Source organism: Mobula hypostoma, chromosome 20 (assembly GCF_963921235.1).
Source record: "Mobula hypostoma chromosome 20, sMobHyp1.1, whole genome shotgun sequence".
NCBI classification, from domain to species: Eukaryota; Metazoa; Chordata; class Chondrichthyes; order Myliobatiformes; family Myliobatidae; genus Mobula; species Mobula hypostoma.
In genome coordinates this window covers 58,644,324-58,661,720 of record NC_086116.1, presented here as the reverse complement: position 1 = coordinate 58,661,720, position 17,397 = coordinate 58,644,324, and the positions used below count along the sequence as shown (strand labels likewise).

General features: G+C 37.3%; 1 long non-coding RNA gene across 1 annotated transcript in view; it reads left to right on the top strand.

Moving 5' to 3' along the window:
* LOC134359238 (uncharacterized) overlaps nt 1-16,668 on the top strand; it is a 51,233-nt gene extending 34,565 nt beyond the window's left edge. Inside the window, exons 2-3 of the long non-coding RNA XR_010021070.1 lie at nt 12,947-13,029; nt 16,587-16,668. This is a non-coding gene — a long non-coding RNA (uncharacterized LOC134359238). The remainder of the gene's footprint in view (nt 1-12,946; nt 13,030-16,586) is intronic.
* The last annotated feature ends 729 nt before the right edge of the window (nt 16,669-17,397 follow it).

Genomic DNA, 17,397 nt, shown 5'->3' with positions numbered 1-17,397 from the left:
GGGATCTGGGACCAGCCATGATGGAATGGCGGAGCAGGTTCAATGGGCTGAATGGCCTATTTCTGCTCCTATGTCTTATGGTCTTATTACTACCTCTCCAGCCTCATTTTCCAGCAGTCCAATATCTACTCTCCCCTTTTTCACACTTTATATCTGAAGAAACTTTTTGTATCATCTTTACTATTATTAGCTAGCTTACCTTCGTATTCTGTCTTCTTTCTTTATGACACTTTAGTCACCTTCTGCTGGTTTTTAAAAGCAACCCAGAATTCCTACATTTCACACACAGAACAAAGTACAGCCCCTGGAGCCTACCTCCCTGCACGAACTGTGCCCTAACAAGACAAGGAATGAAAAATAAGGAGAAAGAAACTTACCTCATCCAAGTCTGACCTCACCACAGACTAGTGAACCAAAGCCACTCCACCACTGGCCTACTCAGACAATGGCTGCTTTGCATGTCCCTGCCTTTTATTTATTTCCGCTTTCTACTGCCATGAAGCACTGTCTTTTTTAAACTTCAGCCATGGATCTAAATGAAATCACTGTTCTTTCTCGTGCTCCTGCTCACTGATTGGGCATAATCCAACTCTGGAAAAAACCGTGAAGCAAAGACTGGTAGGAGACTACATATTAACATTCTTGTGTACTTTCACAACAAGATCTGCAGCAGTTCAGGAAGACAGGTCATCATCTTCTTAGTAGCAGTTAGGGACTGGACATTAAATACTGACCATGCCAGTGATAGCAGCATCTTGAGTGAAAATAGATTCATAAGGCTTTGGGACTTCCCTTGGAGGACAGTAGATATGTTAAACGAGTTGTGGTTAGGTAGTTTATCAGCAATGTGGTTAGGTGTCAGTGCAACATTGAGATTGTGTCATATTGATTATGATCTTATTAAATGCCAGAGCAGACTGAAGGGGCTGGCTGGTGTACTTTTGCTCTTAATTTACAGTATATGTTCATAAAAATATCACTCCTATCTATTTTCCATCCATTGATATCACCTTAACATCTGCTTTGATCATAATTATTAATTATAATACCAAGTCAGGTCGACATTCCAATTTCTATGCATACCTTTGTAGCAAAGACATTGGAAATATCTACTAATCGGTATTCCCTTGCACCTGTCGTCTGCATGTGTTTGCCTACACTATTGCTCTTACAGGGTTTGTTTCAACTGACTACCAAGTGTTTGCTGACTTCAAGTGGAGATGGATATATAGAAATTTGACTCCAAGTATCTCTGCGGGAATTTCATACTACTTGCTTGCCATAAGCAGCAGCTAGCAGTCTGGAAGTGCCAGGTGGCAGGAAGGAGTAAGTACATCACTAAATTAGCAGAAATGGGATTGTTAATGTAGTTTTCCTCCCAAGAAGAGGGGAAATTTTGTCCTCCATAATCACTACTGCTCACCTGAGGCAGTGCCTTACAAATCCTAGATTACTGGAGTGCCAGTTTCTGTGAACATACTTAAGAGCATATATTTAGAATTATAATGGCACATTTCTAGGCTTCCACTGCGGAACTCACGCATTGCTTTTATATGTTGCTGCCAAAGTTAAACAAGCTATCAGTTATTTTTGTAATGGTCAAAGTATTTGACAGAGCTGGATTTATATTTCCACACTGAAACGGATGAATCCCAGCCTCCACACAAAGATTTCTACAAAGTTAAATTTGGACCCTGACCCCATATTGTTAGTCATGCAGTCAGGAGGAGCCTAAAGCTACTGAATATTTCCTTGTGCATACCCAGCTTTCTACAGAATGTTTCATTAAAGTTCACATCTGATTTTCCAGGAACAAAATTCATTTGTAAGCTCTCTGGTCTGTCTTATCTGCAGGATATGCTTGCCTAGTGATTCACCTAATGCAAATCATCATTAACTAAAATGTACAATACTAATCAATATTTGAGATAATGGTAGCAAGTATAAGATAACTGACCAAGATGCCTTTTTATCTAGTGCACGTCACTCAGCCATGTTTTAGATCTCAGTTTACAAGAGAAAGGCAGAAATATAGGGTTTAAAATGAAATAACTAGACAGGGAAAGATGCATGCCTGCACTATCTGCAACTTTTAAACCAACAGATTGTAAAATAAAGAGAATTAGGGTGTGAAAATGATGATTAGGGAGGGCTAAGGACAAAGAAAACTATATTATACACCATCACTTAATAATAATTAATGATGTGGAAAATATAACCAAGTTCTAAGAATAATAAAATATATTAATAGAATATAGAAAAGTAAGCACAGGAACGGGCCCTTCAGCCCACAGTGTTACACTGAGCCAATTAAATTGGTAATCAAATGGCTAACAAATCTCTTCTGTCTACACGGTGTCCATATCTTTGCTTTTATCTCACATCTATGTGCCTATCTTAATGTCTCTTACTGTTTCTGCCATACCACCAGCCCAGATGGTGCATTCCAGTCATACACCACTCTTTTGTTAAACCTTGTCCCTCACATCTCCTTTGAAATTACCCCCTCTCACCTTAAATACCTACCCTCTGGTATTAGACATATCACCCCTCGAAGAAAGATATTGTCTGTCTGCTCTATCTATGCCTCTCATAAGCTTTTAAACCTCATTAGATCCTCTCTCAGCCTCTGTCACTCCAGAGAAAACAACCCAAGTTTGACAATCCAATAAGAGAAATGTTTAATATAGAAAACCTACAGCATAATAAAGGCCCTTCGGCCTACAATGCTGTGCAAAACATGTACTTAATGTAATTTTTCCCTAAATATTCTAAAACCTATTAAAGGTATAACTTCCAAAAGTATTTTTCAGCTTACAAAATTAGTACAGGGTATTTATAATAGTAACATTAAAAATACTTGCCTTTTAACAATTGCTGAAAATATTTTTCAACAAAACAAAGCAGAAAATAATCAATAATTACTTCGAGATGCAAGTTTAGACAATAAATCTACTAATTTTAAACTGCCAGCTTCAGTGGTGCTGTTCTAAAAAACTGAATTCTGAAACATGAAATATTGGGGTAGCAGAAAACTGAAGGGTGGCTAATGTTTTGCTTTTATTTATGAAAAGCTGCAAGAACAAGCTAGAAAACTACAGGCTGGTGAGTCGAACATCAATTGTGAGAAATTTACTGGAGGGGATTCTGACAAACATTATCTTCCCATTTTGAAACACAAGGGATGATTAGGGATAGTTAGCGTGGGAAACTGGGTCTTGTGAATTTGAATTGCGTTTTTGATGAGATGACCAAGAGGATTAATGAGGGATTTGTCCTCACGGACTTTAGCATGGCCTTTGACATGATCCCATAGGGTGGACTGGTCCAGAAGGTTAGGTCACATAGATACAGGGTGAACTAACAAATCTAATACAAAATTAGCTTGATGAAAGTTAGGGGTGATAGTGGAGGGTTGTTTCTCATTTTGGAGACCTGTGAGTAATGGGTCTGGCAAGATTCAGTGCTAAGTCCACTATGAAAGGTGGAAGAATTAAACAAGGCTGTAACATTTTTTTTCCACAAAGATTGGTGAGTATGTGGAACAAGCTACCAGAAAATGTAATAGACGCAAGTACAATAACAGTGTTTAAAAGACATTTGAACAAGTGAACAGATAGCACAGATTTAGAGGAACGCAGGCAAGTGAGATTCACTTGGGTAAGCAGCTTGATCAGCATGGACAAATTGGGCTAAAGAACCCGTTTCTGTTCGGAACTCTAATGTGCACTATATATTGGTACTGCTGGGGCTTTTTTAAACCTTCATGATCTCCTCCACGACTGAAGCTTTTAAAACACCAGATCTCAGTGGGAACCACTATTTCAAGCAATGGATCCAATCAAAATAATCATTTGAGGTGTTCTGCGATACATGGGAACAGAAACATTTGACAAGGAATTTGGTGTTGTGGAGCAAGGGTTAGCTGCTGGAGTATCTGAGCAGCATCTGTCACCTGGTTCAGACATGGCCCAAGTGTGGAGTGAGAGGCACTGAAGCAGGTCGATATTTCACAGACTTTAATGAGAACAATGTTAAAGGAAAAAAGAAAAAAATAAACGCTAGGCCAAACAGGGCCGTTAACTAAAACTGTCAAATGGAAAACGAAGCCTACACTATGGCTGAAAGGAACAACTAAGAATAAAACGAGTACCGCTAGTCTTCAGAGTCAGTTGACTCGACAGTCCAATTTTCTCAGGCAAGACCAAATGCAAACAGACAGTGAAACATTGGCTCTGTCCTGCGTTCAAGTCTGCACAAATACTACGACGGAATGAATATGGAGTTAAATACTATCACAATGAAATAATAATTAGCTGACACGCATAATCACGAGTGCAATTGCCGCATCTACTGCACTGCCAAATCTGTGGTTGTAACAGCATCTTCCTGCCCAATCTCACCTGGACCATCAGGGAAAATTCTACGGTCATTTTCTGTGCCAAGCTACCTAAAAGCAGCTCCACTTAAACTTTAACTTGCACTGAAGCACCCTTTCCCCTGCTGTAAGGCCTGGTTTTACAGGAGCACCATTGAGAGTGTCCTGACAAGTTGCATCTCCATCTTGTATGGGAGCAACCGAGCTCTGCACTAGAAGTCCCTACAAAGGGCTGTGAGAATGACTGAGAGGATCATAGAGGACACTATCCATCGGGGACTTTTATTAGGAGTACTGCATACGTAGGGCCCTTGGTATTGTCAAGGATCCCACCCATCCATCCAGCATCGTCTTTAACTTTCTACCATCAGCCAAGAGTCTGATGCATAAAAACTAAAAACTAGAAAAGTCAGGATTGGAAACAATTTCTTCCCTCAAGCCTTTGGGTTTCTGAACTCTATGTCACATCACATTCAACTGTCACCAATTCTGTATCTGAGAGTATTTAATTTATGCACTTTACATTGTTCATGTGTAACTCAACTGTAGATTTTTATCCTCGCTTTCCTAAGTTGTGTGTTATGTGTACTACTGTGCTTTACACCCTGGTCTAGAAAAACATTGTCTCGTTTGACAGTATACATGTACTGTATATACAAGTAGTTAAATGTCAATAAACTTGACTTGTTTCTCACATTCATCCCTCACTGTATGTGGGCACACCCAGTTTTGCAACTACAATACAAATGTGTGTTGCTTTCTTACTAATATTACTATAGAGTGCCTTGCAGCTTTGCTTTGCTGTGAAGGTCTTTCAAACCTGATAGAAACTAGAAGCTGAATTGTCCACAATGAACTTTGTGACCATGGAAATGCCAAACTTATTGATTCATTTTTGCACTTCCATTAAGTTGTGCAGTATTTTAAAGAAAATGTGGTAAGCATGATCATGCACACAATAAAACTACCTGATATATCTACACAGACACATCCCATTCACACTTAGTGCATCCTGGTTACATGAGCAACATATCAGGAAAACAGTCAACTATACTTCAAAGTTTGTATCTGTGCACTTTCCTGAAGCATTGTTCATTTTGCCATCTCAGTTTATTAATTGATTCCAAGTAAGGCAGTTGCAAACCAGAGCACATAATGTCAACAAAGGTCCTTCTTGGAAGGAGAAGAATTAAGAGCTTGTGACATAACCAATTTTGAAGATGAGGCAAGAGAATGTACTAATAAAATATTATTGAATCATTCATGAAACATGGTGAATTCCAGTTAATTTGCACACATCAGGACCAGTACATTTTTGCTCAATTAGCCAAAGTTTCATGGAAATAGTTTAAAAGGTATAAAAAAAGACAAGCTACCATGTAACTGAGCAACAAATTATGTATTTAAATGAAATGCAGAACAAAATAAAACCCTACCAATACTACTACAGTACTATAAACTGTATTAGTTCCTAATATTTATTAAAACAAAAAAAACCATAGAAAACCTGCAGCACAATACAGGCCCTTCGGCCCACAATGCTGTGTCAAACATGTATCTACTTTAGAAATTACCTAGGGTTACCCATAGCCCTCTTTTTTTTGTAGTAAGTAATGAAACTCAAATTAATTGATGGCATTATTTGATACCTCAAATTTCAACAGCTGTTATATGTGATATCATACATATAGAAACATATTCTCTAACAATATCAGAATCTCATAATAAGGAAATAAATAAATTTCAGACAGGAGACAATCATCAAAGGTGATTTTGAATGATGTACAGATATACCTACGGAGGATATTGACAGAGGATTTCATCCTACACTATGTTCTTTTGATTGTAAATGAACAAAATCAGCGCAGACACCTAGTGCAGATTATGCACTACCTTCATACAATGCTGTTGACGATTGCAACCTCCAAATCATTTTCATTGTAAGATTCAAGATAATTGTCGATGCCTTCAAATTCTTCATCGTTCCTAACTTGTTGAAGTAGTGAAAATGTTATTTTTACTGCCGGCCATTTCTGGCATCTCCAAACCTGAATACTAGAAACTGCAGAGAGCGAAACAATTCAGAATTGTCTTACTGGTTATTTGCCACTGACTATCAGTGATAAAAATCACTGCTTTTTGAAGACAAACACATATAACTAACAGTATTTTAAAACTTCTCTTGTAGTACAGTGTAATGTCTAATGGCCACGCAAGTGCACATGACTGACACTAGTTAGAAACTGTTTGTCAACAGTTTCCTGCCCAAATTAAGTGGCATAGTGTCCCAAATAAACGAAGGGAATCCTGGCTATTTCTCGATAGTTTTTGTTCTTTAAGAGTTGTCCCAAATAAGTGCCTGCCCCGATTAACCAATGGTCCAATTAAGTGGAATCCACTGTATTTCAGTTCATTGTTTTGTCACAGCAATTGACTTCTCTGAAGTCAAAATTAAGATTAAAGAAACTAAAACGAAGCATGAGTTTCACATAGCCTGTTTGTTTTCTTTGGTATATATACTATATAGCTATATAAATTTGATAAAGCTTTTTAAAATGGAGGTCTCAGCCTGTCTCGAGTGCAAAAGCTGCAAAAGGATCTTTCTTCCATAGGATTAAAAGAAATTAACACCATTAGAACATTCTGAACAATCCTGCATTTACTCGAAAGGCAAAAGATCTGAATTGCTGGCACCAATAGAAATTGGAATGGGCTTGTTGGACTACAAACACTCTGGAATGTTGTGAGGGAAAGATAAGCTGGTTTCAAGGATTTGGATCAATAATGAAGAAAAAACACTTCAAGGTTGTGGCAGGGTATTTTATCAGAGTATAATAAGTGATAAAGAAAACATAAAACACTAAGTTTAAAATAATGTGTAATATAATAATAGAATAATTTCTGTGCCCTTCTACTAAGTGATGCAAAGAATTAGCAAAAAAATTTTCAAATAAATTACAGAATAACTGATACAGTAGCAAGTTTTACACCCTTCGGATTATTGGACTCCGATTTATGATGGCTGGCTTGGAGGTCCTGGTACCAATTCCAATTCCATTCCGAGGACAGAATTATGCTCACACTTGCATAATTAAAAAAGCCTGCACTCCATTTCTAATCTACCTGTTAGCTAAAATTCTGAAACTATTTCTTAATTATGGTTGTATAGCGGGTATTTAACATTTCCACTGTACTAGACTTGCTTGCTTCCAAAAATCTTAGTAGTTAAGACTTTACTTTGCCGACCAAACCTGTTTCAATCATCCTTAGAGAAACAAGTTATCACGTTCCTTAATGGCTTACATCTGTGTACTTAAAGGCCTCATTAAATTCATGAATCAAGACCTTATGTGTTTCACTCATCATTCTAACTAACAGGCTTGCTCATTATGAATACTGTGAATCAACAATATTATTCCAAGTAAAAAGATCTGTTTTTAACCCTTACATTGCAGATATACTCTCAAAAGGCTTACTACTGAGAATTGCAGGTTTCCCACAGTTTAAAGCTCATCACCACCTTCAAAAGGGCAACTAGGGATGGGCAATAAATGCTGGATTAGCTGGTGGTGCCCACAACCTGTAAATGAATAAATTTTTTCAAAATGCAGTGGATTAAGAAACTTCTCAAAAGGCAACAAAAGAAGGTACATGTATATTTTCAGAAATTTCAATTGAGATTCCTTGGGGAAATTAGAGGAAAAGTAGTTGGTCTTTTGGAACGCAAGAACTCAGAAAAATTATTGTCCAAACAGTAACCACCACCTCAAGGCATCTTGTAAGTAGCCAAATTATATTGTAAATAGTATAATGATTTTCAGAATTTGAATGTGATATATGAAATCACACATTAAAAGACTGTTGGGAGCATGATTTATCCATTTCTAGAATACCTGTCAAAACTGTTGAGATTGTGTTTACAAAATACGTTTATTTTCTCAGACATTCCTTTCTCACTGTTCCCTTGTTCTTCGTTCTGATACCTGAGACAAATATTGGAAGTGTTTGAATAGAGAACTTTATGTCTGCACCAAAAAGCATTCAAACAGTGCAGTACTCCTGGTAAAATGGAATGCATTTCTGATTGTATTGTTTTATTTTAAGAAAGGGAACCTGCTTATTGGTGCACTTAATGATCATTTGTATATACTCTCAGTTTTGAAATATGAAAAAGATGAAAAAATTGGGATTCACCTAGCTGAATTTCTGATAAAAAGTAGAAATGTGTACAGTGCAGGAAGTTATTGTAATCTCCAGACGTCCATCTTAATTGTATCTCCTGCCCTTGTTCAGTTGGTAATCTAAAGTTGCATAGAACTAATTCTCATAAGTACTTTCCTTTTATTATACATATGGGTGACGATTAGCCTGGCATATTCACTTCAAGTACTCATACCTAAGGCTCATCTCCAGTTGGTAAATTATAGAGATTGAAAAATGATGTTCAGAGGAACCTGTGTTCTTACACATGAATTCCTCAGTAAACATGCAGTTACAATAAGCATTTGGAAGGTAACTGTGTATTGGCCATTACAAGAGGACTTTATACAAGACTAAAAACATTCCTGAAATTGTATAAGGACCTAGTGAGACTACAACAGGAATATTGTATACATGATTAGCTTCAAGCCAAGGAGGTTAGATGTATTTGTGCTAGAGGGAGTGTAAGAAAAGTACTCCAGAAGGAGGAGAATAGCTTCATACTCCACTGAATTTAGAAAAATGTGAGATGACCTCATTGAAGGGTACAGAATTTCACTGGGCTTGATAATGGACTCTCCTTTTTCTATACCTTCAGCATGGTGATTCTATGGATGTGTTTTATCTTAGACCTCCAGACAAAATGATCAATACCTTCATAACAATACTGTGGAGATTGAATGAGACTTAGGACCCATGGAGCAACAGCAAATGTATTTTGCAGTTTATCACCTGGTCTCCCACGGTAAAGGCAAGGCAGTATCACACATCCATCTAGTCTTGGCAAAATTATTCCTTCTGTCTCTTTATTTTAACAAAAAAACTGCCCAAGAACATGACTTGGCCCCTGTTCTGATTCACTTCAGGTCCAAGATCATCTTAAAGTAATTGTAGATGTCCACAAACGTGTAACCTGACTGTTGTCAGAACAAAAGACAAAGATGTAACCCATGTTTAGGTAAACTCTATTTCTACTTGCTGATGTACACATTAATGAAACCCTGTTCATCTTTGTGGCTACTGGAAATCATTTGCATAATGTGTGCTGTAGAGTTTTATCCAGTTTTATTATAGTTCATTCTTTTCACTAAACTTTAATGCTAGTGTGCATAATCATTAGTAGGGCTGATTTGTAAGAAAAAAAGGAATAGGATGGGTTTTCTGGAGGTGAGAAATCTTGTATATCATGATCAGTTGTTGATTCCCTGGCCTATCGTTTCACCCTGGATAATGCTGTCATCACTGTCATGTTCTAGGATTATTTTCAAATACTTCCTTCTCTAATGTTTACAGTGTTTAATAACTCACTGGAATATCATAAGCAATTTTAATGCTGAAACCACTGACCTCTCCCCGTACTAATAATGTAATCCCACACCTTTTGTAGAATGAGGGTAATACCAAAAGAAAATATCCAGGAGATCAGAGCCATACCTATCTATTTACAGGTGAGGCTCAACCGTTCAACTGCGGTGCCTGTCAGATGGAAAGACAAAAATTCTCAATTGTACTGAGGGAATTTAGTTAGAAAACTTCTTATATTTATGCTGTTCCTGTACATACTGAAGTTGTTATATTTCAGGGCAGAAATTTCAGTGCATGAAGCTTGCATAATTTTCTGACATAGATCAGTAGGTTTTCCTATTTTATATAAAAAAATTTTGCAGCTCTGCAAGATGCGGCAGTTAATACAACAGTTAGGAAGCATACAGAAGTTTGAACTGCCCATTGACACTAAATAAAGACGATCCAATCTATAAATACTTCAAGTTCTTCAACACAGAAAAAAGGTAACTCGTGCAGTTCTGGTCACCACATTATAGAAAGAATGTGGGGACTTCAGAGAGGATGAAGAAGAAATTCACCAGGATGTTGCCTGAATTGGAGAGTGTTACCTATAAAAAGAAGTTGGACAAACTTGGATTCTCTGAAACACTGAAGGCTAAGGGGCAGTCTGATAAAAGTAGATAGATTTATGAGAAGCATATATCGGGTAGATAGTCTTTTTTCCCAGATTGAAAATGTCAAATTCTTGGGGCATAGATTTAAGATGAGTGGGGTAAGTTTTTAAAGGACATTTTTCGAGGCAAATTCCTTTTGTTTTCCACGTGGTTGTAAATACTCAGAGCACTCTGCCAAGGAACTGGGGGAAATGGATCCAATGGCAAAATTCAAGAGACGTTTGGATATAAACATATTAGGCAGGGAATGGAGATAAAACGACCACATGTAAGCAGATCAGATTTGTTTAAATTGGCATTTTGGTCAGCGTAGATGGATATCAGAAGAAGAAGGATCTCTGGATGTGCTATGCTATTCCACATTAAGCTATTTTCCTTTGAGATTTTGCAGTTGGTTTTTATTTGGAGTTCGAGAAAAAGAATTAACGCTTAATGAAGGTTCCATGTTTGAGGAGTTAACCGATGTTAATTTTCTTTTCACAGTATTAACAGCTGATTAATGATCTACCTTCCATCAAATGGTCATTAATGGCGATGTTCCATGATGAAATCTATTCCCCAGCTCCTCAAAACAAAAGTGATTCATGCTTTTCTGCAACAAGATCTAGACAAGATTCAAGCATGAGTTGATAAATATCGAGTATTGTTGATGGTACCCTCCAACAATAAAGAATCTAGTGACCAACACTTGACATTCCTTTGCATTAAAAATGAATACAACATCTTAGCAGTCACTATTCACCTGAGTCAGCCAAATAAATGGTAACTACAGCAAGGGGTGAGAGGCTTGATATCGTGTAGCCTTTTCACCGTCAACAAAGTACTAGCTGTGAGCTTGATGGAATAAGCTCCAGATTGCCTGAATGAGTGGTGCTGCAGAAACACTCATGAAGCCTGGCACGATCCAAAACAAAACATCCCACTTGACTGGCATGCCAACCTCCTAGAACTGCAATCTCCATCACTAAGAAATCCAAGCAGCAGGTCCGTGAGAATACCACTACCTGCAGATTCCCTTCCGAGTCACTTTTCATCCTGACTTTGTTGTTTATCATCATTGGGTCTGAATCCTTGAACTCCTTACCCAACAATCCTACTGAGTATCTTCCACTACAAGGACACATTCTCAATGTTACCTAGAGATGGGTAAGAAATATGATGACAAGAAAATAAAAGTCTCATAAGAATGGATTGTTTTACTTTATAAATATCATCTTTAGACAACAAAATAATTTTGGTTTATCTTTGTTTGCTCCCCATCTCTAGTAGCACTCTTCCGATGGTCAGGGGCACTCCCAGTGATCTTGGAAATTACCTAGTTATTTAGAACTCCTCCATTGTAGTAATTCTTAATCTGGCCTACATTCCAGGATTTTCCTTCATTTTTTTTTCAGAAACATTGAGAAGGGTTATAAAATCATTGTTCAATTTTTGATTGTTGAAAGAACCTCCGACAGAGATATCAGTGATCCTGACATAGTTGAGTTAAAGTAAATTTTTTGATATCTAGGTGCATGTGGGCAATTGAAGAGATTTAAAAAAAAACAATTTTTCTTTAACAGACTCTCACAAAATAATGCTGTGTATAAGAACAGAGAAGCAGTTTCTTTTATTATTTTTGTGTATGTATGTTTAAAGCTCTGATTGAATTGAATAAACACACTGACCTAATGAAAAAGTTGCTCACCTTTAAAAATGTGCATTTTTAAAAATCAATTTTCAAATACTAAGTTAGCTTTCTTTAATGTAGCCTAAATATTTCAAATTGTCAATGATAACATCCACCCACACCGTGAAAGTGGAAATATTTTTACGGTATTTAATAAAAGTCCATGATAATATGATTAATGTCCCATGTTCAGGATCCTCCCACCCCAGTTCTCAATCTTCCTTTCAATGTTAGGAAACCCCAAAAATTTCAAAACTACTAACTGGCAGCCTGCCTGCATTTCAGATATCTTCAACCTGGTCTGTGCTGTTTTAAGATAATTATCATACCAGACTGAAAGCAGAAGCAATTTTGGACATAGATTTATGGTTTTTATTGAAGGTACTGACATGTTCGAGTAATTTGAACCTGAAAACAATAATACTTAAATAAAATCCATTTTGATAATAGTGAGATATTGTGGTTTTAAAATATAAATATATAGCCTGATAATTTTCAACATCTACAATATTGAATGGCATATCTTGTGAATTAGTGCAGGCAGTACCATGTAACATCCATTAACAAACTTGCATTTAATATGCATCTGTTATACATCAGATGATATACTTAAAATGGTAAATACAAATCAGGAATTGTTGATAAGAATAATGATAAAATTATTAGCACATACAGCCGAGACCCTTGACTTATGAAGGATCTTGGCCCAAAATATCAACTGTTCATTTCCCTCCATAGATGCTGCCTGACCTGCTGAGTTCCTCCAGCATTTTGTGTGCGTTGTTAATAACACTGAAAATGGTATTTCAGGTGTATTAAGGGTAAGCAAAAATTTTTATTATGGTAAGCTAAGCCATAATTACTACTTAAACTTACTGGTCCTAAAAACTAAATTGCATATTTGTGATTTGTCATTCCCTCAAATAATTATTTACATAAATATGGAAACAGCAATGTTTTGTGACTTTTGAGAATTTATGCAGCTTTTCAAAATATTTCAGTGATTTTGCTAAAAATTTCCAATAGGAGAATCCAATGGAAATTCACACAAATTGATTTTCATTGCACAAAATAAAACTCCTGCAGCCCAGCACACTTGAGACTTTAGTAACAGATTGCCAAATTTACTGGACCATTGGATGTCATATCTTTTTATAGACAAACACAATTTATATTGACTTTTTAGATTTTGCACAGTTTAATAACACTGTGTAAATTTAATGGTGTGCAGAAACCAGAGCCCTGGTAAGTGGAAAGCAAGCAAGATAAATATTACAGAGCCATATCCAAACCCATGGTATTTTGTAATCGTCAGATAGCAAATTATCAATTTTACAGTAGTCTTTAGATGAAGAAATGCTATTAAAGGGCAGATGAAGAATTATACCAGAGTGTGCAGACTTTACTCACTTCTCAATTTTATATTCTGTATTTCTATTTATAATTCTGTTATAAATTACAATTGTTTGTTTGGAATGGAAATTTCTTATGTGCATTTGTCACATTGTAATTAAAGCCTTCCACTAGTCATGGCATCTAAGTGCATCAATTGGAAAGAGGGTGCAATTAATGTGTAATACATGTACATAGGTAGTTGCCATTATGGAAGTCAAAATAGGAATTTGTATTAAATAGTTGAAATACGATGTAAATGGAAAATGGAAAAATAAGGAAGTGATAGATAGGAGTTAAGGGAGGCAGTCAGTCCGAATTTGCAAGAGGCAGGTGACTGGGTGTCTGTCAGGAGAGAGAAAGGGAATATGCAAGTATACATACTGCTTTGGATATTGTTGGGGGCTGGGGCTGGGGGCGGCGGGGGTGTGGAATGACCTGCCAAGGGGAAGCCGCGGTGACTTGATCTCTGGCTCTGTGGCTCAGAAGGGAAGAGGGAGAAGAGGAGTGCAGTAGTGATAGAGGACTCCACAATTAGTGCAGCAGACAGCAGATTCTGTGAACGTTAAAGAGACACCCGGGTGGTGTGTTGCCTCCCAAGTGCCAGAATCAGGGATGTCTCAGATCAGACCCACAGCATTCTAAAGGGGGACGGTGAACAGCCGGAAGTCATGGAACATATTTGTACCAACCGCATAGGTAGGAAAATGGAAGAGGTCCTGAAGAGAGAATGTAGGGAGTTGGGTAGAAAACCAAAAAGCAGGACCTCGGAGGTAGTAATCTCTGGTCTGCTGCCTGTGCCATGCCCCTACACAGGTAAAAATAGGATGATTTGGCAGATGAATGCGTGGCTGAACAACTTATGCAGTGGGTAGAGTTTCAGATTTCTGGATCATTGGAGGAGGTATGAACAGTACAAAAAAGACAGGTTAGACCTGAACCCGAAGGGGAATGGTATCCCTGCAGGCAGGTTTGCTGTCGCTATTGGGGAGGGTGGGAACCAGAGTGATTGGGCAGAGGATGGGGTAGTTGGTATTCAACTTGATGTAGTGAGAAAGGACAGGCTGATGACAGGACAAAATTGCAGTCAGTAGGATGAGTTAAAGTGTAACAGGGGCCAAAATCGAAAAGGGTGATGCTGTAGGACTGGAAGTGTTATATTTGAATGCACACAGTATACCAAATAAGGTAGATAATCTTGTAGCGTAGCTAGGAATTGGCAGGGTTAATGTGGTAGCTCAACATCCAAGGATGTACATTGTACCGAGCAGGGAGGCAGAGAGGTGAAGTAGCTCTGTTGTTAAAAAAAATAAAACAAATCCTTAGAAAGAGGTGACCTAGGATCGGAAGATCTGGAATCTTTATGGGTAGAGTTAAGAAACTACAAAGGTAAAAAAGACCCTGATAAGATATATATTCTGTACAGGCCTCTGAATAGTAGCCAGGATGTGGTTTACAAATCACAACAAGAAGTAGAAAAGGCATGTGAAAAGGCAATGGTGCAATAGTCATAGGGGATTTCAATATGCAGATATGTTTGGAAAATCAGGTTGGTGCTGGAACCCAAGAGGTAGAATACCTATATTATGGCTTTTTAGAGCGGCTTGTGATTGAGCCCACTAGGGTAATGACAATTCTGGATGGGGTGTTATGTTATCATCCATATTTTGTTAGGGAGCTTAAGGAACCCTTAGGAGAGGTGATCATAACAGGATATAATTCACCCTGCAGTTTGAGAAGGAGAAGCTAAAATTGAATGTATCCGTTTTAGAGTGGAATAAAGGGAATTACAAAGGCATGAGAGAGGAGCTGGCCAAAGTTGATTGGAAGGGGACACTTTGAGGGATGATGGCAGTACAGCAATGGCTGGAGTGTCTGGGAGCAATTTGGAAGGCATCCCAAAGATGAAAAAGTATTCTAAAGGCAGGATGATGCAACTGTGGCTGACAAGGGAAGTCAAAGATAGCATAAAAGCAAAAGAAAGGGAATATCATACAGCAAAAATTAGTGGGATGGTAGAGGACTTTTAAAACCAACAGAAGGTAACTAAAAAGCCATAAAAAGAAAAAAGATGAAATATGAAGGTAAGCTAGTCAGCAATATAAAAGAGAATACAAACAGTTTTTTCAAATATATAAAGAGTAAAAGAAAAACGTGAGTGGATGTCAGACTGCTGGAAAATGACACTGGAGAAGTAGTAATGAAGGACAAAGAAAAGGCGGACAAGTTAAGTATTTTGCACCAGTCGTCACTGTGAAAGACACCAGCAGAATACCAGAAATGCGAGGATGTCAGGGAGCAGAAATGAGAATCGTTCCTATTTGATGACTCTTCGCCTGTACTTTCTGGAGTTTAGAAGAATAAGGGGGATCTCATTGAAACCTATCCAATATTGAAAAGCTTAGAAAGAGTGGATGTGGAGGGGATGTTTTCTATAGTGGGGGAGTCCAGGACTAGAGAACACAGCCTCTGAATAGAGGAACATCCATTTAGAACAAAGATGAGGGAAGTTTCTTTAGCCAGAGGGTCTTGAATCTGTAAATTTACTGCCAGCTGTGCAGGCCAAGTCATTGAGTATATTTAAGGCAGAGGTTGATGGGTTCTTGATTAATCAGGACATCAAAGGTTACAGAGAGAATAAATCAGCCATGAAAGAGAGATCAGTTATGGACACTTGCAACAGAATTATAGATTTTGCATTGCCATGAATAATATTCCCTTCATTAAAACAAATCAGTAATTTAGCACTGAAAATCTAAGTGTTCTCGTAAAAATACAGAAGACCATGAGAGGAGGGGAAAAATTAACACCTGAGGCACAGACTCTGCATTATGCACTAGCTGCCTTTGTAACTTGGGCATTTTAACCCTTTGTGTCAGGATTGCACCCCCTTGATTTTAACAGCAACAAATCATCATATTTCACATTATTCTTTCTGTTCATGCAACATTAAAATCTTCAATTTCCTTCACATTTCTACCTTTAGCGATCAAATTACAGGTGCTTTATTGAAAAGCAAATCAATGCAATAGCTGGAGATATAACATAAAACTCTTCGGAAATACTCAAGAAATGGTAAGGACTATAAATATTCTGTAGATCAGGCATCATCAACTTTGAACTGAAATGTGAACCACTTTGTCTGACCTGCTGAGTGTGTCCAGCATTGTTTAGTTTTTGTTAAATATTTCCAGCCTCTAGTTTTATTGATTTAAATTTACTGATAATATTCAACAAGTCTGGCAGCACTTGTGGAGAAAAAAACAGTTAACATTTGAAATGGATGACTCTCCAGCAGAATGTGTCAGTTCAATTCAGTTGAGCAGGCAATGGAAATTTGATTTTTAGTTTTTAAATCTTCTTCATAATCATGATACTGAACGTTTGCACTGATTTTGAGTATCAGCTATGATAGTTTGTTCTTTTTAATTGCATCTTAAATAACTAACAAACCAGATTAGCTTGTGCCAGTAAAAGGACATTTGACTCTGACATTGAAGAAACCAGCTCACTTAATCTAGGAGCTCTTTCACGTCAACTTCTCCATTCATGTGTGTCTTTTAATCTGGCATTATTTGTACATAGGTTTTGACATCCAAGATCAGCAAAGTTGTCAAACAAACTAAACAGCCAACCAGATTAAAGAATACTTGCAAACTGCAAAGCAAATCATAAAATGATTAACAAGTTACTTTATAAAAACCAAATCAAAATTTGTATCTTAAAAGGGAAACTAAGTCAGAAGTTGAAACATCATCAATTTAAATCCCTAAATTTTTTAAATAATTATTTTAAAA